General features: G+C 44.1%; 1 protein-coding gene across 1 annotated transcript in view; it reads right to left on the bottom strand.

Annotated features, from left to right (window-relative positions):
- Positions 1-4,759: 4,759 nt before the first annotated feature.
- Positions 4,760-27,400, bottom strand: part of WDR25 (WD repeat domain 25) — a 736,496-nt gene continuing 713,855 nt past the window's right edge. The window contains exon 8 of the transcript XR_007509641.1: positions 4,760-4,792. The gene's annotated coding sequence lies outside the window, so the exon portion shown is untranslated. The remainder of the gene's footprint in view (positions 4,793-27,400) is intronic.

Here is a 27,400-nt window from a genome sequence, read left to right as displayed (position 1 = left end):
ACTCTCTGCTTTTTTTTTCAGGTTGGAAGCCAGGGCTGACTTCTGGATGCCAAGTTAGGAATAATTGCTGGAGTAAAAACTCAGGGAAGAGTCTGTCCACGCATCTGCCATAAAGGCTCCAGTCAGAAGAGCTACATTTGTCAGTGGATTTCATCTTGTTTTTCATCTTCTCTGGTCTTACAGGTCCCAATGTCTACGCAGACGTGTTTATTTACAAATGTAGAACACATCCTCATCAAATGGTCTTTGGGCACATGTTCAAAAAGGGGTAAAAATGCATTGACTGGCCACTACAGCTGCTAATACTTAGCAGCTTTTATGTGAGCCTGTAAAAGTGTTTTGACATGATAAACTGCTACAGTCTTCGCAGATGCGGAAAGGCAGTTGCAGAGGAGCTAGATGGAGGGACTCTGGTTTATAGGCTTTACCATAAAAGACTTCTCCAGATCTCAGGACAAGTCAGTAGTGTGGAGAAGACTAAGAGCAGCTGACTCTAATCCTTTGCCCTAACCACTGTCCCAGCTGCTTTTCATATGACCTGCCACTCTACCTATTCCCAACACAAAGTTCCTAACATGTTTCCTTTATTTAATGCATCAAAACATCTTTCTCAAATGATGGAAAATGTAGCCATTACTCAAGGCTGCCCTTGAGTGATAGCTTTATCTATTTTGTCTATTGCCAGAAGGACACAGTGTGGTCCTGGAGAGTCTCTGGACAAGGTAATAACAGAGAGTTGCTTCATCGAAGCTCTTCCCATGAGGGACAAGATCTATAATCTTTGTTTTTAGTGGAACAGACTAACATCTCCGAAGGCGCAGTAGGCGTCAAAATACAGAGCTTCTGAGCTCTGTATGCAAAAGGTCAGGCAGTGTTTAATCCTGGGGGTGACCTCATGCACCTCGAGGGAATTTCATCAAGGATGTAGTTAGTCTGTATTTTGCAATAATCTGTAGGAAATAAGCTTGGCATTTCAGAGATAAAATTCGCAAGCAGTACCATTCCAGTCACCCAACGTGCTTTGTAGACGGGATTTCTGTGACTGTTTATTTCAAAAAAGGTCTCATGTTCAAAACTGAAACTTTCAGCCCTTACTCGGGCAAAAATTGCTCAGAAACCAGTAGGAATACTGCCTAGAGCAGAGTGAAATAAAAGCTGGAGGATCTGGTGCTGTGTTATTTGGCTCGAGCTGCAAAACTTCAGCAAATCTGTCTCTAGCAAGCAAAGTGAGCAATTTTGACAGCTTTTATTATATTGAATTACAATGACAAATAGGGGCATTGATATGTAGAATGTTTGAAAGCATGATAAACACAGTTCTAATGAGAGAGATGTTTCTTTTTATTTGACACACCACCACTGTTTTTTCTCACGCATACTCTAGGTGCACCAACAAAAATAGAAGACCTGGTTATTTGAGGCAAAATTCCTGAAGTATTATTCTCTAAATCTCTAAGCTTTCACTTATTACTTTTTATTCCCATAAGTATTTGATGATTTTATTGTCCACAAAAACTGTAACAGTAATAAAAGAAAATAAAATCATTAGTGCAAACATAGAATACCTCAGTGTTTTCTTATGAATTCAAGTATGAATTTAAAGCCAAACATGCTTTTCAATGTTAAAAATCTTACTGTTCAGAGGATAAATGGTGCTCACAGTAAGGGGATTGCTCTTAAGTCCCTTACACAGTTATAGTCCTTGGGTTGTTTAACTCCAGTTTCACACACCATGGCGTTTTTTGAACTTTGAAGCCTACAGTGAGTAACTTGTACTACAGAAGAAAATAATTTCACATGCACGTAACAGTTGTAGCAGGTTCTTTGGAGAACGATCTGTTTGGAAAGCAGGTAGTCAGTTATAGGTGCTGCCATAAATAGCAACAACAGCAAGACAATTTTGCTTATCCACAACTAACACTTGCAAGTGAAGGCATTTTACCACAGCTGTTAGGGATTCGATCACCTCTAACAAGGTGTTTAGTCCAGGATGTTGGCATTTTAGCGTTGATTTCACTGAAAACCATTTAGTGCTTCTGTCTGTTGTTATTTCTAAACTTGCACCTGTCTCTATCTAATCTAATACCTTCTTTAAACGTGAAGAGTTGCACCGTGCCTGTGCAGTTTCATTCTGTTATGCCAGTTCCCACACACAGACCCATATATTTCATCACCTGCTTTACTTTTGATACGGCATTAAAATGGAACCGGGAGGTTATTGCTATTCACACAAGTGTACTTCAGTTGCCCATTTCTCTCTGTTCTCCCTGCATGCCTGCCTCAAACACTGGTTGCAGCATGCTGAGATCAAGCCCATGAGCCGCCCGGGGCAGGGACGCTTCTCCTAGTGCATCCTGACAGCGTTGCCTGTTCTCTGCAAGTGCATCAGCCTGGGAACTCGCTCTGTATGCGTGGATGCAGTGGGGTGCAGGACCAGATGAGAGGAAGCTGCCAAGAAAGCCACAGGAGCAGAACGCATATGGAAATGAAGCAAGATATGACAAACACATATTCCTGGTTTAGGTGGGTGCACAAGAAACAGCTGCCGCTGGGGCAGCCTCAGCTCATCCAAACCGTGCTGAGAAGAGGCACAGCTAAAGGAATTTTTCATGTGTTGTCACATCCTCAAGGCTTGTTTTTCAGAGCACAGAAATGCTTTTTATTGTCTTGGAAGCCACCTCCTGCACATTTACAACTTTTAAATCAGCCTTACTTGGATTCAGTGGAATTAGGGATAGGGAAATCCTATTAGGTCCCATTATCATTTGACCTACCAGAGCAGTGTTGTTCTATATGTTAATTTGCCTAGCACTCTGTTCATGTTTAAATAACTCAGTGTAATAGCCACGTAGTTATTGTCTATGCCTCTTAATACATATTCGTATGTTTGAAAAAAGATTTTTAATATTTCTCTTAGAGTTCAAATACCTTCCTGCCTCGTTTTAACCCTTGAAATCACTCCTCCTCTTCAAGAAGATCATGTTAACTTAATTTTTTAGATGAGGCAGTGGAGGGAGGGTGAATCTACACTGACTGCTTATGCCCTATTTCCTTTTACCAGATTGCATTTAGACTCCCTTTTGAATCAACTGATTCCCTTAAAAACAGAATCCAAGAGTAGGGCTTGCTCCTGGAACCTCTCCAGAAGCACAATGAGGAAGGAAATGCCATGTTTGACTCCTTGCACCCAACACAGACTATCCCAAGTAGCCACTCAAAGTGATGTTTGAGAGAGTACATGTCCTCCCTTGAGCCCCAGCCCTTGGAGGGGCAGGAAAGGTGGGAATCAGCTAGCATGACGAGCAGAGGTGGAGTTTATTTGGCTGAGATGGTGTTATCCCAACGCATCTACTCCTGTGCCCTCTCCCTGCCCAGCAGCCTGGTCTCTCGGCTCACACCCTCACAGCCCCAGCTCACCGGGAGATGCCTTCCCCTCTCTCCTCCTGCCGGCCATCCCCGTCCAGCCACACCCTGGCAGCCTTCTTATTCCACGGCCAGGGTTTCTGTAGAGCCGTGTGCTCTGGCATCGCATGGGGCAGCTCTGGGATGTCGGGGCTGCAGGCAGCACTGCTGGGTTCCCAGACCAACGAGGCTGTGCCTTCCCTCTGCAGGAGGGTTTCTGCCCTGGCCACGCTCAGGCCTGCCCCCATGGCAAACCAAAAATAGAGTTGTATGCCCAAAAGTAAGAAGCCTTCTCACCAGGGTGTTTGCCTGATGTAGGAAAGACACCTGAGGCCAGTGAACGTGCTGGCCTGATACCAGGAGACAACTGGGTGGCAACCTTTTACTCCCAGGTGAGAAAGAAGATGCTGCTCTGAAAGCAGAAAGCAAGTTCCTAGAAGGACTGACAGCTCTCATTGACACCATGGTGACTCCCCCCCTCCATGTCACCAAGGTCCTCAGTGCTCCAGCTCCTGCCTTGGCTGCAGGGGAGCAGCAGCTGAAGCACTAGCCCTGCAGGCTGACCCTGCAGACCTCATCAGGACGCAGCTGTGTGGGAGCTGGCGAGCAAGTCTGCTTTTACTTTTTTCACGTTTCCTACCACTTAGGCTTTTGTATGCCAAATATTGTATTTGTAGCTGCTAAGTGTTGGGTCCTGCACTCGGGTCATAACAACCCCATGCAACGCTACAGGCTTGGGGAAGAGTGGCTGGAAAGCTGCCTGGTGGAAAAGGAGCAGGGGGTGTTGGTCGACAGCCGGCTGAGTATGAGCCAGCAGTGTGCCCAGGTGGCCGAGAATGCCAACAGCATCCTGGTTTGTATCAGCAATAGTGTGGCCAGTGGGACTAGGGGAGTGATTGTGCCCCTGTACTTGGCACTTGTGATGCCACACCTCAATTCAGTTTTGGGCCCCTCGCTACAAGAAAGACATTGAGGTGCTGGAGTGTGTCCAGAGAAGAGCAATGAAGCTGGTGAAGGGTCTAGAGCCCAAGTCTTATGAGGAGCGGCTGAGGGAACTGGGGTTGTCCAGTCTGGAGAAAAGGAGGCTGAGGGGAGACCTTATCGCTCTCTACAACTACCTGAAAGGGGGTTGCAGCGAGGTGGGTGTTGGTCTCTTCTCCCAAGAAACAAGGGATAGGACATGAGGAAATGGCCTCAAGTTGCACCAGGGGAGGTTTAGATTAGATATTAGGAAACATTTCTTTACTGAAAGGGTTATGAAGCATTGGAACAGGCTCCCCAGGGAAGTAGTTGAGTCACCATCCCTGGAGGTATTTAAAAGACGTGTAGATGTGGTGCTTAGGGACATGGTTGAGTGGTGGACTTGGCAGTGCTAGGTTAATGGTTGGACCTGATGGTCTTAAAGGTCTTTTCCAACCTAAATGATTCTATGATTCTATGATTTTGGTAGTATAGATGGTGTGCAACTGTACCATGCTGTTGCAACATCCAGGGCCTGTTGTACACGAGTCAGACCTCTCTGCAGATTGGTAGGTGGGCAGGTCGCTTTATAGCAATGGTTAAAAAAAGAGGGGGAGGCTGTGGGGACACACTTCAAAGATGCAGATGAGTAGGTAAAAAAGAAGAAGGTGCAGGAGCAATAGCCGTGGTGTTGCCTTAGAGATCTGGAGACATATGAGTATACTTGGTAGCCCTGGGGCTACCTCCCTGATCTGGGGAGGGGCTGAAGCTGCTGGTGGCTGGAAGAGTAGTGGAAAGAAACCTCTGTACATCCTGTGTGACTGGCAGTGGTGCTAGAAAGGGACACTGCCTGTGAGGGGTATGTGGGGAGAGGCAGGGAAAGACAGACACTGCCAGCATAGATTTATTGGGGACCTGGCTTATTGGTGGCTTGCTGGTGACCTGGCACAGGTTCTGCAAGAGGCAGCAATGACCTGTCCAGCCTGCTTCCCCAGGTTTGTCACGCTGAGGTCAACTAGCTGAGCGCATGCTCTGCTGAGAGCTTGCAGGCGGTCAGACCCATGCTTGTCCTGAGGCGGTGCCTGAATCACTGTAGGAGATGGTAAGTAGAGTTTGCTCAGGTGCCGAAAAGTGTTCCGTTGCCAATATCTGAGGCAGGAGGAGAACCCCAGCTCCCATGGCACAGAGGAGTCTCAGACAGCTGCCCTTTTTCAGGTGTCTGGTGTAGCTGGTGGTTCTCTCTGATCCTTCTGCTTACGGCTCAGAAACGGGAAGAGCAGCAGTCTCTTTGGTTGAGGTATTTGTGGCGGATATTAAGGAGTTTCATTAGTTTGCCTGGATATCTGCAGAGTGCACATTGGGCAAGCACCTGGACCAAGCTCCTGGTATTTTTTTCAGTGCAGATACTGCATGAACAGACAAGCTGGCTAATCTCACAGACCTCTATCGCAATCATGCCCATGGTGGTAATAGCCAGCCTTGAACTGTTTGCCAGCAACGGTGAGAACAGGGAGTGGTACAACTCTCTAAGGTGATTGCAAAAGTTTTCTCTTTCACTATGGGTTTCTAGAAGGGGAACTGCTGACACAGGGAGCCTTGAAGCTGGTCTGCTGTGTACAGAAATGTTGCCTTCATTGAGGGTAATCCTAGATGCACGGCACAAACTAGTCTTCCAGGGGAAAATTGTCTCTAGCGCCAACATTTCCTCTGAGCGTGAAGAGACTGGCATGAAGAGCAGATGACACTGTGTCCCATGTCAGTGCCATCAACCTGGGATAGCTGCCCTTTTCTTTGGCATCAGTCTTGTCTATGCCTTGGAGGTCCTTGAGGAACAAGTCTGTCCATCTGACACAATGCCTGGAGCAAATGGACTTTTTTAAAGAAGACAGATCTATTGGGAGGTGTGAAATAGCAGCAAGGGCTATAAGGACGAGCACAAGGAACTTGTACAGTAGCGGTGAAACAAGTGGGAGCAGCGGTGGTGCTGCTGCTGCCTGCATGTTGGACAATAGCTACCAGAAAGCTTAGAGCATGGCCCACTTTCAATGTGCTTGCTAGCGCTGTGGAGCAAACAAGGGTTGAGCATGATGTGTAGGTCAAACTGGAGCAGTGCGTGGGTCAGTTCAGAGGCCCGTGGATAGGTATGGGGCTGGGGCTCACTCCAGTTGCTGTTTGGTGCACATAACCCTGGCCAGTGAGACATGGGCCCTCTGCATTACTTGTCCCAGATATTTGTAACAATGCAGAGGGAGACACTGAGCGAAGAATAACTCTCCTGTTACGTTAACAGGGAAGGATTTGGACTTCCTCAGTCCCAGTGTCTCTGTCAGACCCTCCTGCAACTCCAGCACTTGGATCTGTTTCTCTTATTACACATTAATTTCCTTTGGGGAATCCTTCCTTCTCTGTATAAGAAACACAGGCGCTATTAAATAATCCAAAAGATGTTGGGCTGGAGAGCATCCCTGGAAGTCATCCCTTCGCTCTGAGGCAAGATCACACTTAGCTAGATGGTCCCTGGGAGAAATTCCTGTAACTCTTCCTCGACACCTCCAGTGATGCAGCATCAACTACAAACAAAGGCTGCAATGCTTCACTCCCCTTGCACTTAATTTATTTTTTTCCTCTTGACCTCAATCTATCTTTGTTGCAAGTCAAGCTTACAATTTCTTGTCCAACTCTTGCTGTATATAGCAAAGCTTTCTTTTGGTAAGAACCTTTCTTTCATATTGGACAACTCTTTGGAGGCCTCTCTCTCTATCAAGGCTTCTCCTTCCCAAAGCACTTAATCTTCCTGCTGTTCTCTGCTGGCCTCTCTCTGGCTTCCCTGCATTGCTCTTCTGGTGTGAGCTTTGGGTCCCTGTTGACCTTGTTGGCAATTTAGGTCTAACATTCAATGTGTAACACAAACCTAGGAGTGAGGCTACTTGCTCCAAAGACCAGGACCCTGGATGAATTTAGCATGTGGTTCTAAAGGATAATAACGCTACAGGGATTTGGTGACCCCTCTGTAAGTCCTGGGGAGGAAAGTGTTGGCCAAGGCCTGGGGAGTTCTTCTGTGGCATGTTGGCCCTCCCTGCTCCATCTGCTTTCTATTGCGCTCGAAAAGGAAATGAACTGAGCTAAATGATTTCAAAGTGACATTCTCCACACTGCACTCTAATTCCATAATTGCCAGCTCCATGCAGTTCCCAGTACTAAAATGTTTAAAATAATAGCCTTCAAAAAGAGCCAAGGCTTCGAAAGGGCCATGCACCACCTCTGCTGGAGCAGTAAAATGGTGGCAGAATAATTTCCATATGCAGTGGATGGGTGTTTGGTTATTTGGGGGTTGAGCATAGTTTCTTCCTTTGCCAGGAATTTCTCTAAGCCAGGAGTCAAAATTACTTTTTTTCCTTTGTGAACAATTTTTAAATGCTGTGTTGACTGATATATCAGCCGTGGTTTGGTCTACAGTTGACTGCTCAAGCTTCCTGGTGCAAATTTTTGAACAGACAAAAGAAACCTTCTTCTTTTTAACATGGATTATTCTGTATCTCCATACAGATAGAGGAGTGAAATAAATTTTTACTCTCAGCCCTTTGATCCCATTCATTTCCCACGTGCAGTTCTGTAAATGCCGCTGTGGCAATGACAGCAGTGGCTTGGTTTAGTCTGACATCCATTAACTACATCTTCAGTATGATGTAACAGCTGGGACAAGAAAGACAATGCTCAGCCAGCTGACAGCGGGCAGCCACCAAAGATTGTTGGCTAGTGGTGGTTTGTACATCACAGCTCAGGAACTGCTGGCTTAGAGGCATGCAAACCTGCAAGACTAATTGTGTTTTTTACTAAACCATTAGCTGGTTTGTGTTGCATTCATTCTCTAACGCTATCTCCATTTTCTCCATGTACACCTCATATTTTCCGTCCCCTTATATTTTTGGTCAGATGTTTCTATTTCTTGAAAACTACGTCTGAAACAGTTCTGCACTTTTGGCATATCTACCAGCATGATTGACTTTGCTGTATAGTATTGAGTCCACTTCTGGAACTCATCAGGTTATTGTAAAGACTATTGTATGTACTCCGTTAAATGAGTATATATCTTGCCATACCTTTAAACAACCTTTCTGTTGGTTTTGACAGAGAGAATTCAGCTTTTTTCTTAAAGTAGAAAATAACTAGAATAAAAATAGCAAGCAATCTCTCCAGCAATGAAGAGTCAGAATTTATGTTCTCAGTGTGCACGGCTCTGAAGATGTGATGATTCCATTCAGCTGAGCATCAAAAAGATCAAAAGACTTTCCTGAAGTGTAACTGTCACTTCAGTCAGAAAGCAGTGTTGGAAACTTAATGAAAATTAGTGGCTGCTTTTGGTAGTCGTGGTTCTTTCTATTTCTAGTTGTGGTGTTGATACTATGGGAAAATAACCTGACCCTGTTGAGTCCAGACACTGTGGTTGGGTTTTGGGTGAAAGATTAGATGGAGCTTTCTTTTTTTTTTTTTTTTTCTTTTCAGTAAATATATTGCCTTGAATTTTGGCTCCATCCAGTTGATTTCTGAAGTTAGACTTTTTTTCTTTTTGTCCTGATTGCAGGTTATTTCATTCATTCTAGATTTTCAAACTTTCTGAATAATCCCTGAAATAGATGCTATTTCCTACTCTGGGCAGGAGAAATGATCTGATGGTTGAGGCCCTAGACTGAGACTTGGAAAGTTTTGGTAGAACTGTGTGGAAGAAGCTGGCAGTATTTTATGGGAGAGTTCAATGACTTGAAGTTTGGTTTTGTTGCAGTTCCATTGTGCTTGACTTTACAGAAATCACTGTGGAGGCTAGGGAAGTTTGTAGGATGGAGGTGGTTCAGGAAGTTGATTTCTGGGGTGGTGGCAGGGAATGAGTCAGGTTGAACAGTGCAGGTCACTCCATGGGAAGCTTTTTGACTAACCCTTCCTTTGCATTCTCTCACTCAGGTGGTGACTGAATATGGCTTTGAAGTGATTTGCCCACAACTAAATATAATAGTTGGGGGCAAATCAACCTTCTTTTCTCAGCTTGGTTCTGACATTATCTAGAAAACTCTTGGTTCAGTGTATTCTGCATTCTTTCTTGGACTGGGATCTTAGTTTCTCTGGAAAAAAACAATCTTTGTTCTTTTGCTACTGGGTTTTTATGTTTTAAATCCCTCTTAAAAATTCTCAAATTTAAAGTTGGGGCATTAATTTCCTTAAGTCTTTTCTTTTGCTTTGTGTTCTAATCCTTAGAGCATTAGCATATTACACACAATCAGATGGTGATCTCAACTTTAAAAAAAAATAAGATTGATGAGTTACTCCCAGTGCTGGACCCCAAATAAGTGCTTGCAGGTGAGGAACTCCAAAGACTCTTGTCTCTCACCCTAACCGGCTTCTACAAACACCGGCTGTAGTCATGTTCGGAGGTTAAACTGACTAGATTTGGGACAAATTAACATAATGAATTTGGATACCCAGCTCTGAACTTTATAGGGTTCCAAGTGTTTATTATTGCATGCTAGATTTGAAGCCCAATGGTGACCAGACCACAGCTTCCCATCGCTGTAATTCTGCTGCTGCAGGCATGGGGACCGGCTCCAGAGCAGGTGGTGGAAACCAGGCAGAAATGTCTTTACACGCCTGCCCCCACCCCTGTACGAGACGGCAGTAGCACTCAGCCTCAATTTCTGTTTTTTCACCAGAAGACAACTGCCAATTTTGCTGGTGTTGGCTCTCTGGTGATGCAGAGAGCTGTCTGCCTTGTCCAGAGCTCGAGCCGTCCCCGCGTCCTCTGCAGAACCAGCTTTGCGGGGGAATGTCCATGGTTTTTTTCCACAAAGTGACTGCTTCCAACAATGGTCAGTGCCAGCTTGCTCAGAAAAATTAAACGGGTGGTTAAAGATTAGCTTGTGGCCTGAAGGCTATGGCCTTTTGAAAGAATCTTGTTTAAAAAAAAACAAACAGAAAAAAAAACCAAGCAGGAGGAGTTGTTTTGAGTTGTCTTTAGCAAAAGGAGCAGTTGATAGCAGAATAGTGTGTTTCTTTGGTGACACCTTGAGTCCCTCGCAATGACTATATCTATAATCTTGCTTCCTGAACCCTGGAGAGGAGTTAAGTGTCCGAAGAGAGCTTCTTTGCTCACGGGTCCAAGACTTCTGCGTTCAGCCTGCTGGGCAGACAGTTTGTCTCTGCTTTCCTCAGGAGCGTGTTGCCAGAGCTTGCCTGGCTGCTTCTGACAGCCAGTATTCCCCACTGCACGGCAGGCTGCTGCCTCCTCCCTGGGTCTATCAGCCACCTAGAAAGCCCAGCAGACAGCTTGGACCCTGCCATTCCCAAGCCGTATGCACTAGCCCATGTGCTATGTGGGCCATAATCCCAGCTTTTGCTAAACAAAAGAGAATATAGATATTCCTGCATTTAGCCTGAGCAGCCATCAACCGGCCCCGGTGAGGCTGCGTGACCGCCTGGCCTCCACCATCGCAGCAGTGGGGATGAGCCATGAAATTTTCCTCCTAATTCCTAGGTTGCTTTATGCCCTGAAGCTTGAAAGCGTAAAGCTTTCCAAAGCACTTGGCTTTATAAAATGCTTGTAATTCTGGTTGTTTTTTTTTTATTACCCATGTGAAGGCTTCCACCAGTGTAACTTCATGGATTTCTAGCAGAATTATTCTTGATTTCTATCCATGTGAGAAAAGGATCATATTCCAGGTCTTTTCAGCCTGGGACCATTGTATTTTCAATTGGAAGCATCAGCATTTTGTCTATAGACATTTCCAAACCTAAATAATTCTGATCTTTGAGTTCCACCAATTTATTTCATTGATATTTTGATTTCTTGGCCTGTTTTAGGACGGAAATGAAAGTTGAAATAACAGGATTCCCTCCAGATTGGAAATTCTGCTTTTTGAGCAGGTCTTAGGCAGCATGGGATTCTTTTGTTGCCTAATTTAACATACATATATATATATATGAATATATACATCTCTCTGTAATGAGCACCTTGGGACCCTGAATAAAAGTTCATTACAGTTGAGTGTTCCTTGCAACAGCATTTGGCAATTTACCAATACACAGAGAAATGTCCAATTTTAATCCAGCAGGAATTGTATAGTAACTTCATGGATAAGCTTCATATTGATCAACTTTAAAAAAATATCTTGTAAGGAATACAATAAATACTTGAGAATGGAAAACTTCTGCATTTACAAGTTAAACGCAGCTTGCAGTGAAGAAAGCAAGAGAAATAAAACCATGATACCCCAGTGAGTCTCATGTCCTTGAGATTCTTCTGTGTGGGAATTTGGCACAAGCAGATCTAGTATGGCAAAATTAGAGTGTTTTGAGTATGCTGAGCATCCCTTTTAAGCTCCCCCAGGCAGCTGTTTAACACTCCCCTCTTCTCCCTGCATGCCTCCTCTTCATCTCTGATGTTTGGAGCTGTTGATCTGCTGACCTTTGTCTTTCCCAAACCAACTTCTCTGCCTTGCAGACCTTTCTTTAAACAAAGACGTACCTATCTATCTCTAAATATTTAGTTCAAGCCTTTTGTTTCACATTTTAATTTCCCCTCCTCCCTCTCTTTCCACTCTATCACCAGGCTTTTCAGGACTGTGGCACCCGCTTTTGGGAAGAGCCCTTGGAGGGAGGCAGGGAGAGCAAGAGGGCATGTTCATGGTGAGGAATACGCAGGGGAAAGTAATGTAAATTTGTCTTGCTCCCTCCAACTAATACCAGGAGGTTTCTGTTTCTGGATGGAGACCAAATGAAATTTTCTCTTGTGGTGTTTTTTGGTTGCATGGGAGCTTAAATATTCCTGTTCCCTGGGGGTCAGTGGGGACAACGGGTGTTGAGTGCCTCTGAAAATCCTTCTTCTTAGGAAGCCCTGCCTGGAAAGTCTGGGCTAGGTCAGGCTTGGCCCCGCACAGCTACAGATCGACTCTGAATTGGGCCTGGATGCACCTGACATATGCCAACCCAATGGCTCAGCTAGTCTTTTGCTATTTTTGTCTTTTCTTTAGGGAGACAGCTTGACTGCTTAACACAGCACTTAATTCTCAGGTCACGATCTGCATGTCTTCAGGTCATAGGGGAATTTTGGCTTGCCAAGTGTTAAACCTTCTGTGTTTATAAGCATTAAACCTTAATGTGGTTACTGCTTGCTGCTCTATGTGTTTTGTTTCAGTCTTGTGAAGACTATGACATATATAGCTTAAGGGCACTGCAGACAGTAACTCCAGCTTTGTTTAAGACATCGCAGCTAAAAATGTTTCATGCTACTAACACGTTATGGTAATTTGGGACTTTACGCTGTGTAAATATAAAACTTGCATGTTACGAGAATGAAATATTTTACATTTCTTGCCAAGGGAAATATTTACTTTATTTTTTTTTATAATATTGATTTGTACATCATTAAAAACCCACCATATTTTGTTAGCTTTTGTGTGAATTACGGGATGGAATCTTAATTTTATTTTAGAAGTAGAAACCACATCATGCAACCATTTCTACACGATGTGGGAGCGCTGACCTCTTTAGTCACTTACAAAGCACAGCGTGGCTGAGTAGGGATGTCTAGTTGGTTTTTCCAGTTGCTGCAGCACTGACAGCCTGAAGGTGAATGACATGTGGGGAGGACTCACCCTCTTCAGTCTTCCCACCTTCTTACTTATTTCTCTGATAGCTTTGGATCAGCACAAAATTCTTGTCCCGCTGAGCATCTGCTGACCTCAGTGATCTGCTGAAGTCAATCAGCCTCTGCTGACCTCAGTGATTTCCCTAAGAACTATCGTGTATATGGAGGCTTTCCTGTCCTTAAGACCTATAGTTTAAGGGCCTGTCCCAAAATGCACTGAGTCGATGGCAAGCCCTTAACTGACCTAAATAGGCTTTAAATTGAGTCTTATTGCAGAATTTGCTAGTGGAATACAACGGGGATTTTGTGTCCTGGCATTGTTTTAAGCAGAAGTGCCTTTCTGCTTCTGGACAAAGAGGGTAAAGCTGTATTTGTGTGGGATAGGGGATCGGTTCCTGATGTGGTTCTAGGGAAGTACTCGTATGTGAGAGGCCATGAACAACTCTTCTGCAAGCATTGAGAATTGTTTAAAAAGCCACTTGGCAGCTTTTAAATCTAGTTACAAAAATGTGTGCAAATCTTATTTCAAGGTAAGTGGAAAAAAACAAATACTGAGCTATTCAATTTAATCTCTATCCAGAGCATTGTAATAAATAAGAAGGAAGAAAATACCTAACTACCAAAGAACCATGCAAACATACTAGGTCTCGTAAGTTCATGTTTGCCTGGACTCCAGTCAATGCCTGGTTGCACTCTATAAACTTGCAGGTGGTAATTCTGTTTGATTTCATTCAGTTCTCCAGATCTACTTCTTCTCTAGGTGGAGGATGTGCAGACGTGTTACTTAGCCATATGAGAAGGTCTTACACACACACTTGGATGAGGTCTCGCTATAAAAAGCAGTGATTATTTTGCCTTGTATGTATTGGTTAAGGGACAAGACCTATATAACAAGGTACTTTGCTCTTTCGTTGTTATGGAGCAATTGCTGGCATGTTACAATGTGTTATTATAGGAAGCCAAATTCTGATCTCATTTGTAAATATGCAGCCTTTATAGAATATAAGAGGCTCAGATGAATGTAAATGAGAGCAGCAGTTTACTTCATTCTTTAGAAATTTAAAGCAAAGTACAATCATAGAAAAACAGGGGTGAAAGAGTCCTCAACAGATCCTAAATCATTGGTGTGGACCAAGGTAGGACCAATTATGTCTGTATCATTCCTGTCAGCTGTTCATTTGAATTGTACTAGAAGATAATCCAGCATGGGAAACTCCATTCCTTCCCCAGATGATATACTCCAATGCTTCACAGTTACATTTTCCTTATGTCAAACCTGAATCTTCCCTGTTGCAATCTTAATCCAATTCCTTTTTGTCCTATCTACCATGCAATAGTGCACTACTAATCTGATTTTTATTTTGTTAGGAATATTTTCCTGTGTTTTCGACCTGGAGGTGTTCACAGACATGTTTTTCAACAGAACAATTGTAATTTAATTAAGGTGCTATGGGCCAACAAGAATAGAAACTATTACATCTACTAACAACAGTCATATCTCTGCTTATCTGCGTAATAGAAAAACAATTTAATTAAATGCCTCTGCTTAGTCAAGTGGGTTTGCAGTCTGAGTTTGCCATTCCTGTTAATGGAGCCAAATTTGGTTATTTTGGGGAATTCCAGAAATTCATGTAACCATTTTCCAAGAACGGCACTTGTCAGCAGAATGATAGTAATGCTGAATCATTTGTGCTGGGTTTTGACAAGGATTTCCATTCCTGAAGGGATAGCAGTTGAAAGGCAGGAGTACGTGCAGTCACAGACTGTGGTGGGCATGTACAGTGTTGATGAATGTGAAGAGGACAGAGGAGCTTTGAAGAGACCAGCCTGCCAACAGAGAGAAGGCGATTGTTCAAGGTAGGGCACCATGGACTTGGCAAAGGAGATGAAAACTTTGTCCCTGTAAAGGAAACTTTCTAAAAATGCCTCACCATTGGCTCTGCTCCACTGACATTAGTGAGGCTGGAAGACGTAGGAATAGCCTAAAGGATTAAAAGCATGAGTGGGAGTTCTCTGCTGTGCCATACCAGTGGAGCTGGAGAAGTGCTTGCAGCAGTGGGAAATCCTTAGCGATATCCCTAGTGTAGACAGGGCCCCATGGAGCTATTAGGAGTTAAATCTGCAGGAAATAAAAAGAGGGGGAGGGAGTGTGAGAGATGCAGTACAGACCGTTCCTAATAGGAGTAAAACTGCACATAGCCCAGAATACAATATACGGAATATAATTGTAAAAGATGTTTTGAATGAACAATAACCTTTAAATTCTTTAGTGTGTGTTCTCTGGGCTGTAGAATGTTCTGATTGTTAAGGCAATTAGCTTTTAAAAATAGTTATTTTTTTAGATTTTAATTACATGCTGCATTTTGCCTTTGTTATTAGATGGGGTCACTAAGGTTACTGAAGTAATTATTGCGCTCTGCTTGGCACTGGTTAAAGCATAACTGGAGTAATTGCATTCAATTCTGTATGAAAAAACGTGGACAAATTGAAGAATTTAGAGGAGTGGAAGAAAGATGGTAAGAAGTTTGGCATTCAGATCTAAGAGGAAAGGTTAAGATAACTTGGCACCTTTAGCCTAAAGGCAAAAGAAGAGTGTGGGGAACATAATAACAGGAGACATAAAGGAATGTTATAAAGAGGACAAGGATCAATTATTCTCATTAGTCAACAAGGATGGGGCAAATAATAATTGGCTGAAGCAGAAGGGAAGTTTTAGGTTAAATATTAGGCAAAACTGTAGAACTGTTCGGCAGTTGGACAAGCTGCCAAGAGCCGTTGGCCAATCACTGTCGTTGGAGTTATTCAAGGCCAGACACCCATCTACAGGAACAGTTATAGAATAATTAAATCAATCCTGCCGCAGGCAGAGGGGTGGGCAAGGGGTCCTTCTGGCCTCAGCGACCAACATTTTGTTACGGATCTACTTTTTTCAGGATTTACACCCACCCCCTATTTTGTAAACTATCGAGTCTGCTGCAGCGTCCACTAAAATCAAGGAGGAGAGCAACAATTTAAAGTTGCTCTTCGTAGGGTCGGAAAACATGTGAGACATAAAATTATCTCCTGATCTGTGGCCATGCATTTCTTTTTACAGCTTCTTAGAATCAGACTTCCTCTCCTCTTGGTATCTCTGCTTTCTTTGAAAATATGAACTCTGGGAGAATAAAGTAGTAACCAAAACAGACTGGAATGGCTTCGGACTTACTCATTGCTATTCATTACTTTGTGGCAGCTTTTAGAAGTTGAATTGTAAATAACCTGTGAGTTTTATTGACAATATGCTCCGCATCTTCCCTACTGCCTATATGTAAGAAACTGGTCACGCCGAGTGCAAACTCTGCCTTCCTGATGTCAGCAGACCTCTTCCCATGGATTCTTTGAGATGCTGAAAACAAAGCAAACCAGAGGTAAATCCAAAAAGTTGCTCTGGTACACAATGGTTAGCAGCCGATTTGGCCCAAAGATTGGCCTGACAGGTTCTGCTTCCAACTTCATGGTGGTTGTCACAGGATGGCTCCAGATACTGGTCGCTGTGTTTGCAAGTGGAGCAGATCATTTTTAGAGGTACATCACGCTGTTTTCAGCACATCCGAGATTAGAATCTGGCTGCCTGATGGACAAAAATGGGATGGCTTACGTGCGCTCTGAGAGGCACTGCCGAGATGATGTAAAGGGCAGTGAGCTAATTTGTATTGCTAATAGTGGTCTTAAAGTGGTAATTACATATGCAATTATAAACCGTGAGCCAAGCCTGTTTATTTTTCCCCTCTAGTGCTAATGAAAAACAAAGTAGTCTTAGTGTTTTGTGAAATCCCGAATGCAATGCAAGCAATCATTCCGCTGACTAGCTGGATGGCAGAGCACAGTACGACACTGCTTGGGTTAAAAAAAAAAAAGAAAAAAAGAAATAAAGAAAAAAAGAGGGCTAGTGGCAAAGATTTTAAATCCCCAGAATAATGGCAAAGTCATACAAAATCCTTATATTTGCTAAGTGAAAACACTGAGCAACCCCTACTGTCTGGAATGCCCTGTCTGGCTGTGCTCTGTCCACTCCTAACCAGTAACGTTTTCTCAGAGGTACAGGGATACGTCTGCCGTGGAGCTTACCTCTCTTTGCCGAATCAAGAGACTAGAAAACGGTCACAGAGCAGGAGATGCCATTGCAATGTGATGCGCGACACCACACGCAAACAGAACAACCCCGTGACCGTAACCCTGAGATGCCTTCCCTAAGCTCCATCACTCTTTTCTCCTCACTCCTGTTTCTCTTGACATAAAGCGAAAGGTGCTGGGATGCTTTGAGGGGGGGGTGGTGTGGGAGGGCTCCCTGGGACTTGCAAGTCCTGGGAAGGCTGGCCTGGGAAAAGTCCCCCCTGGGTGACTTGCAGTGGGTCTGTGTGCTGGCTGGTTACTTCCAGTCAGCGGGCAGGAAGGGCGATGGGTGCCCACCTTGCTCCCCATCATGGCCCTTGTACGCCCAAGGGCTCCATGAGGACCCCCGGCTGTCTCATCTCCAGGCTTCACTCTCCCTCACTCCGAGGATGCTCAGATCATTTTCTGCAAAGCACGGAAAGAGAAAAGGGAGATGTTTTACGCAGGCCTGTTTTTCTGCTCTTGTGGAGTCAAAAGAGACCATTTCATAGCATTAACTCTGTATTTCTTTTCTAAAAGCAGATTGTACTTTTGATGAATAACTAATTTTTAACATCCATTAAAAACAAGCAAACAATGGTCTTCAAATTTAGTTATCCTTGGCAAATTTTATTGATACGTATATGTCTAATAGGTCATGCATCTAAGCGGGGGGGAATGAACCTTTTCTTCTGTAATGTCTATTAATGAGTCTACGTGCAAAACCTCATCCAATGGTTTTTGGAACTATAAACCCTTCCTTTCTTGGCTTAGTTCTTCAGGCTCTGCTAACTCATTTTTTTTTTGCTGCCGTCTCATCCTGGACTAATTCACATGTGAATGTGAGGGGGAAGAGTACCTTCGCCACCCTTTCAGTGCCAAATGAAAGCAGCCCGGAGGGCCAAGAGGCCGGGCGTTCCTACTTACAAAAGTGGCTGAAGTATTAGCATGGAGGGCAACGCAGTCCTAACACCACCAGTACTTAATAACTCAAAGCTGCTTGGTGTGGCTGTGCTTTTTCTGCTCGTGGGTCTCCTCGACTGCTAGCACCACTTCGTAACCTCGGGCACCCTTGAGACCCAACCCCCTCGCTTTTAATTCACTGGTTAACTTGTGACATAACAGCATTAAGGCTCTGCCCGCTCTGGCTTTTTCTGCGATGAGGGTGTTTTAAACAAGATTCCTGCTACAAAGTTGAAAGAGTAGAGGAAGAAAATCCAGCATGACTTTGGGGTAGTGCAAAGGAGTCATAGGAAACTCACTCTAGAGATATCTCCAGAGACTAGTCAAGACAAAAGTTACAGCACAAGCATTTGGAAGGGGGCCATTGCAAACAATTTGTCCTCATTCCAGTTGAGCAACTGTAAGCAGGGACATTTTCAACACAGGCCATTTAGGGACAGAAGGAAAGATTGGATGGCACTAAAAGAAACTGCACAAATACGTGGTGATAGGATGACTCGGCCACCCGCCACACATACTCTGCTGCTTCACTGTTCTTTCTCCTATCATCCCGACATCTGAAAAGGTCCCACCCCGGCACAGCGGCACGGCACAGCGGAGACCGGCATAGATTAACTCCAGGTGACAAAATCACCTTCCTCGGCTGGCCTCTGTTTGGCGAGGAGGGAGGGCAGGGGTCGTATGTGTGGCAGGAGCTGAGGACAACGGGGTAAAAAAGGATTTTGCTTGCCAAAGTGAGCAATATAGCAAGCACAGGGAGAAAAGATGCTTTTCTCTGCTGTGGCGTATTTTCCTCTGTGAGTCTTGGGTTTAAAGGGCTGCAGTCATCCTGCTTTCTGAGGAAATGCTTGGATATGGTTATTCCAATAGCTTTAATCCTTCTCTTCCCCCTAACTTACAAGCTGTTCTTCCTCTGCTATTTTCCCCAGCATGCCAAAAGCACCATACCTTTCTGTGGAAAGTTTCTGCCACCCTCTCTGATTTTGTATTCACGCTGCATAAATAAGAACAAGACCTCCCTCCAGCACCTTGGCATGGGGTGGGGAGTTGGATGGGAGGACGGTGCATGATAGAATATTATGTAAGCAAGGTCTGAATGTCTGCAGCCCCAGCTCTAGACAGCCGTTGTCCACAGATATTTTAAAACTGCTCTCCCCCCGCCCCCCCACCTCTTCTAAGCACCACATCACAATACAGTTTCATTCAGTGAAGAGCTGGCATTCGGGGGCTGGATGGCTTAGCTGGCCTGTGTTGGGATGGGGCGCCTTTCATCTGTAGGTCACTCCTTTGAATTCTGCCCACATTGTTGGCAACCATGAGCCATTCTCTTCTGATGGCAGCGCAGCAGCATATGCAAAATTGTTAGGAAGTCTCCGATCCTAGACACCATGTCTAGATCATAAAAGCTACGGTAACAATTGACTCTAAATGGCACCCTTCTTGGCAGCTGAAGCAGAGGCCAAGCAATAAAAGGGCTGTGGAGAACGGACTACTGTCTAGCATCTATAAGCTAATAGTGAGGAACACTGGTGAGGGAGTGTGAGAAAGTATGCATGGCCCATGAAGGCTCTTTTGGGTGAAGAAAGAGGATTTCAGCCTTCTAGGCTGAAAGGCCAACACCTTTCAATAGCAGAAGAATCATTTACAAATGTGAGAACAAAACCATTGTTAGTCCTCGTGCCTTTAACAATGCTGCTTCCTGTTGGCATCTTCTGCTTACTAATAACACAGTCCCACGATTTGTATCTTCACAGTACTGCATGAGCACTAACTAATTAATCCTTTCTCACCCCTCTGAGACAAATAGATTTTTATTTTTAATGGTCTGTAGTGGAGATGTCTTCCTTAAAACTGTTGCAGATATGTTTATAAAGGCTACATAATACTAGCTACACAGCCTACGCTAACCTTAGGATTTCTGCATTTGATATAGGTATTCCAGTTCAGGTAGGCTACACCCAGTTACATGTTTTGCCGAACTGAGGTCTTAATTAAAATAAATGAAAACTAGTTCTTGGAAAAAAAAAACCGCAGAGCAGGGCAGGGTTTCAGTATAATGATACGAAACAAACAAACAGCCCCTCCTTTCTGCCCCCCAAACAAATCAACTCCCCTTCACGGGAATAATCTCTGGCTGTCTGACCTTATTTATTCAGATGCTGACATGAATCATCATCTGAGCAAGTATTCCCTCCTACACCTGCAGTACTTGGGGTTATAGTTCTCCTTGGTTTTCTGCAGCAATAAGAGCTCAGTGTTACTTGGAGCCGTCTCCATCTGGCAGGCAATGAAGTCCACAAAAGCACAGAGGTCTTTCTGTAAAAGTGGAGACAGCCCAGATTGCTTTCTCTTTACACAACATCTCAGGAGGACTCCGAACTTCTCTCTTTTGCAGTTGTAGTCAAGTGTGCAGTCTCTTTCCCTCCTATCTACTTTTTGTGTGATGACCTCTTCTTGGGGTAAAGAACTGCGTGGGTGAGTTTGGGGGGAGGGGTTGTTCTTCTCGGGAAAGCCAAATTGCAGGATGCAGCACATCTTGAGCTTGGCAGCCTTTCACACTTCCCCAAGAGGCAGCTGAAGGGCCCAAGCAGGGGTAAGACGTTATCAGCTCACTTCTAGCGTGCCAGAGCATATCCTTACACACAGATAGTGACACACTGTGTGCACCACAGTTGACCTTTGTGGACCAAAGGAGATCCTTCAGTGGCGGCTAAGGGAATATCTCATGTCATCTGTGTGCTGTTACAAGGCTGAGTACTTAACAAACGAGTAGCTCTGCAGCGTTAGCCATGAAGCGTGTACAAAAGTGAAGGCAGAAGTTAAACATTATGTTATCTGCCAGTCATTCATTGTTTGGAGGGAATATCCCAAGAGCACGGCTGAGCGTTGGTGTTGTAAAGTTCTATACATTGCTGTTGGAATGGGGTCATTTGTTACCATCTGGGATTATACCACTAGCAGTATACGAGCATATTCAGAGTATTAGGCAGCTCCAGGTTTCAGCCATATGGAAAAAGTGTAATATAGTGAGAAATTCAATCCTTTAATAGAATCCAGAGCACCCTCCAGAATGTTTTCCTTAGTTTTATTTCTTTGCAATGCAGGCTTAATAACCACTGATGTAGCATTTAAATTGGAAGAGATGCGACATCTAGATAAGCTGGGAGATCTGCTGATACCAACTGCCTTCTGATAGGAAAATCCCTTGCTGCTTCAGTGGAAAAACCCACCAGGCTTACTAGAGCCAGAAGAAGGGTATGGCACAGCTGTGGCATGCATTAACCTCTTTTGACTTTTGTCTCTGTAGACACCCAGAGGGGCTCCCTTATCCCAAAAGAAATACTCTCAAGTAATTTTCACTCTGGAAATTGTTTTTGCACTCACCTCTTTCACGCATTGCTCATGCAAAATGCTAAAAGCATAAAAGAATTGTGACTTGTGACAGGATGCTGATGGTGCGCAAGAGAACAGGAGTCCTCGTCTCCTTCGCTGTCATCTACCCCCCTTTATAGACTACATTTGTGGTAGGGTAGCCATGTTGATGTGACCTCACTGCTTGTAGGAGACTAGCTTGGTCTGTGCAAATCCATCAGTGACTGTAAGACACCAAAATGGTTATACGGATGAGCTCAGAAGCCAAAACTGCTTTTCTATAGTCTTGCCTGGTGGTGCCAGGCCAGCTTCCCCAATGCTGGATAGAGCATAAGAAACTGGATGCTATGCTGTTAAGGATTTGGAGCGATGGTGAAACTGGGAGGAGTTCCTGTAAGAAGTTAGCTCCATTGATTGAGAAGCAATGATGTCTGGACCAGGCTCTGCTGCTGGCTGAGCATCGACAGGAGTGTCTGAAGGAATTTGATGTAATTCTGAGCTTGACATCTCCAAAAAAGGCTGTTCCTGAGATGTGCCTGGCATGGCATTGTAGCCTAGTGCCAGAGAAATGCAAATGTTCCCTGAAAGAAATGGTGGGGTTTTCTGAGGCCAGGAGCAAATAATATATGGTGCTGTCTGCGAAAGGTACAAATAGCTACAGCTCAGTGCAAAAAACTACATTATGGCTATATCTGGCTTAAGTGCTACATAGTTCTGTGGGCTGTTAACAGATGTTGCCAGAGCAACTTGTTATGACACGCTGTGTTGTATTCCTGAACCCAGTAATGTTATTGGCACCACCTCCTCCATCTTCCAGTGAATGGGAGTTACCTTTGGTTGAGATAGGTTTGCAGCCCATCCCAAACAAATACCCTTGAAGCCCTGTATGAGGAACTAATGAGGCTCTGAGCTAAGTTCAATGTGTGTGACAAATAGTCCTCTGATAGCCACGTCTTCCTTGTCACTGTACAGGTCCATACAGCTGGTCAGGGTATTTTAAGAGCTATGTTTTTAGAGCTAGACCAGGGGAGGAGATGACAGCGGGGAGAGAGTACAGATTAGCAGGAAATGGAGAAAGAGGGCTGGAGAGAGGCAGAGAAGCTCTGCAAAACAGCCAGCAGCTAAAGTAGTTGTGTGGCAGCCCCATGCCTACATCTATATTTTAAATCGGACAAAGGAAGGATTTGTACCAAGGTAGGTAGGCAAGTTGCAATGAGATTGGACTTGGTTGGGTAGATCCCTCTGTGTCTCGTTTTTTGTAGAAAAGTTTAAACTCATCCCAATGAGTCCCAGGAAAATTTTTTGGAAAACTCGATTTTTCTGGAAAGTCAATCCAGTTACAGTTGCCTTAGCCAGGTTATTTTCTCACCTTATGAAACCCCTGCAAGTAAACTCTTTGGGAGAGTGTATGAATGGTGTGGTACACGATATCTCAGCAAATCAAGCTAGTAGAGGATGAGCTTTTCACACAGTGAAACAAATAAATCAATGGCAGTGATGTAGGGCAGTAGGAAAGTCTGTGGAAAAAAAACCCTTAGCATTTTGTAAGTCAGAGGAAAACCCCCCCCCCCGTATTGTGTTGCTTGGTTACTTTTCTTTCTTACTGATACAAAAGGGAAAACAATGCAGAAGATCACCTTGAAGAAGATTCCCACTTCGTTGGCCCTTCCTGGTGAGTAGCCAGAAATGAGGAAAAATGAACAAAGGCTCCTTCCAAGGGACAGCAGTGGGAAGGGGTGCAGTGCATGACAGCCACCATTGACCCATCTTTCTTGGGTTTTGTGAGTCAAAGCAAAGTGTAATTGTGATGTAGCCCTTCTTCATCTCTCGATTACTTGACAGAACAATAACACTGAAAAGATAAACGAAGTGATAAAATAAACAAATCCTCTAAAGCTTTTATAATTTCTCCCAAGCACAGCCTGCCCAGTGGCAAGATGGGGAGTCATATTTTGTCAAAAACAAGAGTCTGCTGAGCCTGGAAACAGAAATGCTTTGAGCGAGAGGAAACAGGCATTTCAATCACTTTGCAAAAACCAGGCCCTTAGTCTCTCTGCGTATTTGATATGCTAAAAATAACTGTGTGACATGATCTGTGATCAGGAGCCGTGCTGATCACGGCTGGTCAAAGCCAGCAAGGAATGGCTTGGGCCATTACTGCCAAGAGGATGGGCTGATGTAGACCAGGACTGGCTTATTCCAAAATGCAAATAACCCTGAGGGTCTGATCTGCAAAAGTGCTGAAGTAAATGGGAGTTGTGGTTGCTCAACACTTCCAGGGATCAGGCTGCTCTGTCCTCATTAGCCATGCTGCTGCTAACTCCTATCAACCCTGCGATTTCTTTTCAAGCAGATAAGTTATCGTGCAGGAGCAACCCAACACCTGGGCTCTGCTGATATCCTGCCACCTCCCAGCTGAGCTTCAGCCCTGGTCCTGGCTCAGAAACTGCCCCAGCTGCTCTGAGAAAAGAGAAGGGTCTTAAAAGGCAGCTTCTGCACTGGAGCGGGGACAGAAGGCCCTCCACCTTGGCAAATCCCACAGTCCCTCACAGAATGAAAGTCCCTGAAATACTTTCACAGCACTGGTATTCATTTTTGGGAGCCTAACATCTGCTGATGCCTAATTTTACTAATCCTGCCTGTGACTAGCTCAGGCAGGCTGGCTGATGCATTCGCAGAAAGATGGAGCGAACATGTACAAGATCAGGAAGAAAGCCAAACCCTCAACAGACCAATGAAGTCAAACGAGACAGTTTCTGGGATTTGGACATGTCATGTCTGCCATCTAGTTACTAGTCAGGGCTTGTTCCATGTGGAAAATGAAGAGTAAATAATCCAGTACCACATAAAAGGGGAATAAATTTACTGGGACTTTTGACAAATGAGAGAAAGACTTTCAATGGTATTTTAATTGAGGTGCTTGGAAAATAATATGATTAATAATTAAAATAAAAATATGTGAATTCCTGAACTTATTTTATTTGGCTGTAAAAATAATTGTATATGCTAAACTAATAGGCAGGAATACAAGCGATGAAGTGTTACTGCAATAATGGAGTCGAAAACTCTGGGTCCCACTCTCAAATACAATGAGGTTGTTAGCATGAGGTCCTCTTGGCATGAGACGTGATCTGGTAAAAGTTTGACCAGTGAAGTGGAAGCCAGGACATCATAAGCTCTGAGCTGTTTTGTTCTTTGATTGATTGGGTAAGGCACAAATTGGCACAAAGAACCACTTTCAGTCTCAGTTTACCCATCTGTAAATGGAGACATATATCACAGTGATGTTATCAGACTTAATTATTGTAATGTATTTAGAGCTTCTCAGGTGTAAGGTATTATACAAAAATGCAAAGTTTATTGTTCCTAATCTAAAGTACTATATGAGATTTTCAGTAATCGCAATCTTGTATTTCGTCTGCAACTTTAACTGTGAATAATGTTTTGCCTTTATACGTACACACGTGTTCTAGCTGAAAACCAGCATTCTCTTTGCTTTCTAACAAAGCTTTCCATAGTGTGGTTCGGCATTCAAAAATAAGGCTGCAGTTCTGTTGAACATTGTTTTAGTTTAAATCTTCAATTTAGTTAATTGTTCTGAGCCATGTAAGATGCTGATTTGTAGGTAGTTATAAAATAGTTAAAATACCGCTTAAAAGATATAATACTAGCAAACAGTTTATTCATGCTGTAAAAGACCCCTTAACTTTACAAGCCAGAATTGTTCATTATAATGAATGCAAAACTTTTGCACAGGAACTGTTCATCTTAATTGTAGCCTTTTGTACATAAAAGAGGATTCTCAAAGCTATAGAAGTACCAGTGTTTGCTATGTATAAAGGGAAGAATGAGTTAAGGGTCTTCTGCTGAACATGCTACTGGTGTTGAAAGACTGTGGCTGTCTCAATAGAACAAGATACTGAGTTTGTGTAAAAAGATATAAAAGGGCTGCGTGACGATACTTTTAGTCTCTCTGAGCTCAGAAGGTAGAAGCACTCATTGAATAGGGTAGGACATGGCTCTGTTGGCCTCAGTCCGGCTCAAAGATCAGTTTTCAGTCCCTGGTGTTAGAACGATGATCCCTGATTTACTGTCAGATGATGTCCTGGAGGGGACCTTGTACGCTCACCTGTAGCTTCGCTGTGCGCCCTGCTGCTGCTCGCAGCGGGATGCCATTACGAGAGGCCGTGCGGTCCCCTTTGGTGACTCGCGGCAGTGCCCCGCAACTGGGGGCAAGAGTTTGGTGGGCCATAAGGGGGACATGGCAGGGCAGTGCACGTGCGGAGCGTTTCCTCATGTCGTAGTGGGGAATGCGACATGCCTAAGAAGGAGCGGAGCTGATACTGGATGGAGAAATTTGCATTTTCACCAAAGGTGAAATAATGTGTATGAGTAACCTGCGGTAACACGCTGGAGGAAAACTTGTCTGAATACAGGCAATTAGGAGCCGATGCCAGAAGCAGCCGATGCCCCTCCGCTAAGGGCAGCTGTGTTTGTCAGGGAGATAGGCAAAGTGTCAAAAAGCGACCATATCTCCAGGATATTCACCGCAACCCCGGTGCCTGCTCTCTGGCTAGGCAAACTGGCTCAGGGCAGCCCTGTACCTTGGCCTGGGACTGACCGAGGTGAGTTGGCGTCACAGTAAAATTCAAGGACCTGATCTTCCCTGTGGCTTCCTTTGGCGTGGCCCCATCTGCTCGGGGTGTCTCTGATCCGCCCCCCCCCGGCTTTCTTCGCCCCGAGCAAAGCTGCCGCAGGGCATGTGAGAGGAGGGCTGCTGCGGTCCCCCCGGGGCTGAGCTCTCCGCAAGCGCAGCTGGTCGGGGCTGCCCTCGTCTCAGATGGACAGGGCCAGGGCCAGGTGACACCTTCTTCCCTTTCACTGCTTGGAGAGGTCCTTTTTAGGCCTAATTCTCCCCTCACTAATTTTAGTCTTATGTAATTCAATTACTTTAGTGAAGTTGCCTCCTGATTTATGTCAGTGCGAGTGAACGGAGTATCAGCCCTTGAGCCTTTTACCAAAGTATGATGTTACACTATTTCTGGACATCATCATGTGCTGGTTGTGCAACAGATAAGAATAATGCTTGGTAAGTCATTAGTACTTCAGTTCAATTTGTGCTAAAATAATCAGCTACATCCCATTTAGTTTCTAAAGCCTCCTCATTATTGCTGCAAACATCAGACCCATGACCTGCTTTCCACTCTGTGAGAGAGGGATAAGTGAATTTAATGCGATCTCTGCGTTACAGAAAGTCTGCTGCTGCTCCCTTGAAATCAGGTGGTGTCTTATCATTGACTTCAGTGAAGGTAGGATCAGGTCCAAATTTCAAACACTTAATTTTCCAGCAGAAGAGAGTCAGGCTTAAGCTGCTGCACTTCTCTGGCAAATAATGAATGGGTCCTCATTATCTCCGTTGGGACGTGACTTTACAGACGATTACATGCTGAAAGTATGCCACCGATAGATTGGCTCTGTCCTGAACTGTGAAACTTGCTCAGAGAATCAGAGACTGCTAACTTTCAAGACACTTCATTCATTCTCATATCATGAATGGTTTTGTCAATGAATGGGACTACTGACCTTGATGATCTGGTATCAGCATTTCCTGCTAGGTACAAGCACACAGTGATGCTGTGACTACTGAGCATTATTCCTGCATTCTTTTCAGATGAAAAGTCATCCACAGGAGCATTTACCAGAATTTCTTTCCTTGTAAGATATTATCGTGACCCTGTTCATTTACAAAGATTTTGATGTCTCTTACGAAAACAATATACAGATTAAGAATCAAAGGAGTTGCTCCACAAGTTTTATGTAGAAAATCTTGGTCTGACTTTTTGAATATATATTTGCTAAACTGTTATAAAGCAAGAAATTACAAAATGCACTTGATTAACTTTATTCTTATTGCATATTAGAGATGAAATACAAATACCA

The sequence above is a fragment of the Accipiter gentilis genome, chromosome 25, assembly GCF_929443795.1.
Source record: "Accipiter gentilis chromosome 25, bAccGen1.1, whole genome shotgun sequence".
Lineage (NCBI taxonomy): Eukaryota > Metazoa > Chordata > Aves > Accipitriformes > Accipitridae > Astur > Astur gentilis.
Note: the sequence above shows the minus strand (reverse complement) of the source record. Positions and strands in the feature narration are given on the sequence as shown.